This window comes from Panthera uncia (genome assembly GCF_023721935.1).
Source record: "Panthera uncia isolate 11264 chromosome A1 unlocalized genomic scaffold, Puncia_PCG_1.0 HiC_scaffold_16, whole genome shotgun sequence".
Lineage (NCBI taxonomy): Eukaryota > Metazoa > Chordata > Mammalia > Carnivora > Felidae > Panthera > Panthera uncia.
Window position 1 is genome coordinate 24,820,597 of NW_026057576.1, and position 4,644 is coordinate 24,825,240.

The window sequence follows — 4,644 nt, forward strand, 5'->3', positions numbered from 1 at the left end:
ACTCAGACTATCATCCAAGGTTAGGGGTTCAAAGCCCCTCATTGGGGATCACGCGTGAAAAAAACAAATTAAAAAAAAAAAAAAAAAAAAAAAAAAAAAGAAATGTCTTAGCTATCTAGAGGTGAGAAAGAGAATTCTGAGAAGAATATTCAGAATGGATCTAGGCTTATCTTTGTTCTATGACCAGTAGAAGCTCCAACAAAGTAGCTGCCTCCTCCAGCTGTCCTAGATCTGAGCACATGTCAAAAGTATGCCAGGAAACAGGCTGTCTCCAGAAGTGCAGAGAGCTCATACTTAATTGGATCCCCTGCTTCCGTTACTGGCAGCCACGCTCCTAGAATCTTTCAAATCCTGCAGCAAGACTAGTATAGAGATGCAATAGTATTGTTCTTGAAGGCATTTTAACCTTTTCATTGAATAATTCAACAATATGTAATAGAAGTCATACTATTGACCCCAGGTTTCCCCATTTGGGCGAAACATATACCCACTTTATAGATCAGCACTCCCTAAAATGAACTATTTGTACCTAGTGGACATGCAAGACAATCTTCCGGGGAAAATAAGAAACTATTTGAACCTAGATTTTTTTTTTTTTATTTAAAACAAAACAGAAATTAAACTTTCCTAATATTTAATAAGTGGGCTGACCCAGGTTCCCCTATCTTAGCCCACATGCCAGAAGGTCAAGTGTTCTAGATTATAGAGGAGAAAACTTGAAGGAATCTTATAATGTGGAGAGATTAATAGCATCACCATATATTTTTTTTGGTTTTAATGTACTGGGACACACTGTAGTTTTCGTGTGAAAGGCTGCAGGGAATCACAGGTCTTATCATCTAGTTTTGATAAAACTAAACCTTATAAAAATAGGCTAATGGCACGAAAGCGTGTCTCTAATGTAATCAGAGAATAAAGCTAATATCAAAATACAAACAAATAAACAACAGGAATATGGTAGGGCAGACACCTCCCTTATTTGTGAAGTAAAACTATGGTAAAATTAAGGACAATCTAGTTCATCACATGGCCCCAACTAAAAATACTAGGGAGAGCAGTAATCTGATGATTTTATCTTTATCTCATCCCTTTCAAATTTCTATTTTTGTAACTTTTTAAACATACATAATATGTTAATGGAATTCTACATGTCTATAATTTTATAAGTAGATAAACGTTTCATGAACGAGTATGCTCAAACCTTTTCTTACTTATGGGATAAGCAATCAAAGCAGTTTGCAGACCACTGTTAAAGAGCAGCAAACTCAAGGAAAATAATATTCAATTATGTCTTGTGTTCAGAAAGCAAGTGAGGGAGAGTCAGAAAACAGAAAAATTCTGTCCTTCTCAAGTCCAATCAGAGCAGGCTCCCACCTTTCTGGGTCTCTATGATTCTCTAAAATGCCAGTTTCTTAAAATATTATTTCTGATATTGCACATGGATTAAATCCACGAGGCAGTAAGACAATGCTGTGGAAAGAATGAGAGTTCTGGAGTCAGGCAGCTCTGGGATGTAGCCAGGCCCTGTAATTCACTTGCTCTGTAACCTGCACAACCTCAGTTCCCTCATCTGTCACGTGGGGGTAAATGACCTCACAGAGATGCAAGGATTACACAAATTAATAAATACCAAGTGTTTGGCACATGGTACCCTTCCCTCCCCTGCATTATAACTATAATTCATAATTATAATTATAACTGCATTTTAACTTTAATCATGAAATTTAACTCTAGACAGTGAGGTTGGTCCGAAGACTTCCAGAAATCAGAAATCCATGGAAATAAATTATTCTCCTTATCTCCAAAGTGCTCATGCAAATTCCACTCTACATGATCTGAGACACCTGCACTGAAATCCACCAACACTACACTGAGCTCTTCTGGCACCTTCGTGATGCCAAAGAGCACGTTTCATTTCCATAACTCTCTTGGTAATACTGAAGGACCATGTCATTAGGAGACAGAGTACTGAAACCATATCCTCTAGGGAGTCATATCAGAATCTTAGGAGTGGTGATTGACAAAGCAGATCAAATGAAAGTAAACTTTTATATCTGTAGATAAAAAATGCTTGCATTTTTTCACACATACTGTGAAAAGTAAAATTCAACAAGTCATGTTGGCAGGTGGAGGTAGCCAGAGGAGTCTGTGATTATATGGTAGGGAAGGGTAGAGTGAGGGAAGCCCCCATAAGTGGCCATTTCAGAAACAGGAGAGGGTGTGAGAGTTTTATGTCCATAAAAGGGGGACATGTTTTTTTAAAAAAACAAGCAGAAGGATAGGCAAAATGGACACTTCACCAAAGAAGACATTCAGGTGGCAAGTGAGCACACGGGAAAATGCTCAACATCATTAGTCATTAGAGGCATCCAAACCGAAATCACAATACTATCACTACACGCTTTCAGAACGGCATAGAAAAGAAAAAGAAAAAGAAAAGAGCTGGGAACCCCAGGGGCTGATAAGGATGAACTCCTATACTTTACTGGCAGGAATTCACAGTGGTACAGCCACTTTGGAAAACAGTTTGCCAGTCTCTTATAAAGTTAAATATAGACTTAACCATACAGCCCAGCAATTCACTGCTAGATAGGTACCTAAGCGAACTGAAAATTTAGGCTTCCACATGACCTCTACCTGGATGTTTACAGCAGCCTTACTCATATGTTGGAAGCAGCTGAGATGTCCTTCAGCTGATGAATACATAAACAAACTCTGATATACCCACACCGTGGAATACTACTCAGTAATAAAAAGGAACAAGCTATTGGTCCATACAACAACATGGATAAATCTTAAACATCTTTTGTGTGGTGAAAGGAGTCAGAACCAAAGGCTGCATATTGTTTGATTCCATTTACAGGACATTCTCAAGAAGTCAAAACTATAAGGACGGTTGCTAGGGGTTGGGATGGGAGAAGGGCTGATTACAAAGGAATTCTGAAGTTGATGGAACTGTCCCGATGTTCCTGCGGTGGAGGATACACGACTCTGCATTTGCCAAAATCCATAGAAGTGTATCATCCAAAGAATGAATTTTATTGTATGCAAGTAAAAGGAAAAATCTACCCGACTGTCCAAGGCCCAGGATGGATGCAGAACTGTGGCAAATGAACGTAGCGATATGACAAGTGAAAGATATATCCATGCTTGGGGGGGTGGGGAGGGGAAGAAAGGAGACAACTTACATAACTTTGGAAATAGTGTTGTGACTGGCTACTACAAGGCTAAAGACAAAATGACTTGTACACAAAATTAGAATATACTCTAGTGAGTAAAACTGTCTCCTACAGGGTATGGGTTAGCAATTTTGAAAGCCCTTTACCTGCATACCAGAGTTGACCAAACAAATAAATATAGCATCGATAGTGACAGCCAGATTGGAGGAAGAAGCACTAAGCAAAGGGCCAACCCTGCGGTGCCGGATTGGGTCAGAGGCATCAGTATGAACTCATGTATGGTGTACTTTTAATATATATTTAGACAGATAAGGGCTTTTCAGCCTTGGCACTATTGACATTTTGGGCTGGATAATTCTTTGTTGTTTGTGCCTGTGCATTGTGGGATATTTGGCAGTGTCCCCACCCTTTGCCCATTAGATCCCAGTAGCATGTCCCCTTGAGTTGTGATACCCCAAAATATCTGCAGACTTTAACAAATATCCCCGGGGATCCAGGTGTGGGACAAAATTGACCCCCGTGGAGAGCCACTGAATTCGATGTATTCAGAAGCAAATATAGATGTATGTGCATGCCTTCGTTAGTATAAATACATTATTTCCTAGTTCTGTTCACTGAGGGCCTAGAAACAATGACACTCCAATAAAAATGAGCTCACCCACCCAGATCTTGGTTTCTAAACACCACTCTCCAAAAGGAAGAATGAGGGCTCCTTAGAGAACTGGTTGGTTCCAGGGCTGGGGCAGGGAAAATACAAAATGAGCCTGAAGCATCTTGTGGTGCTACAAAGTAGGAACGTGCTCCAAAAACCAGCGTGGGGGGCTTGCTGAAACCTGAGCGAGCTTTCAATAGCCAAAGCTGGAATGATTTAAAGAAAAAAAAAAAAATAACAACAATATGGGATTATAACACAAAGAACAAAATAAATAGCCATGAGTCTGTAGTGCCGTCAGTGAATGGGTAGAAGAGAAATGACAACTCTTCTTCCCAGAAGAATTCAAATCAGCAAATGTAGAACAAATGAAGGAAACCAGAGACTCATTTGAATACCACAGGAATAACTGTGACAGGAAAGAACGACATAATGAATGCTAAAATTAGTACGTGAAAATTTAAGGAGAAACCTGGCAGACATTGTTGTGACCAAATGATCAGTGTCAACATACCTGGAAATGAATCCGCGTCAATATCATCTACTCCCTAATAGGACGCAACAACAAGGGCACCTCACCTCTCAAATTTATAACCTTTAAATTACCAGAAGACAACAGACGAATCCGAATTGAGGGGCATTTTACAACATACCTAACAGTCTTCAAAACTGTCAAGATCACAAAAGACAAGACCAGGAAACCATAACAGATTAGATGAGATTAAGGAGGCGTGACAACTAAAAGCGCCATGACATTCTGGAATAAAAAAAAGATGACATTGAATAGAAAAATTTGGGAAATCTGATTAAAGT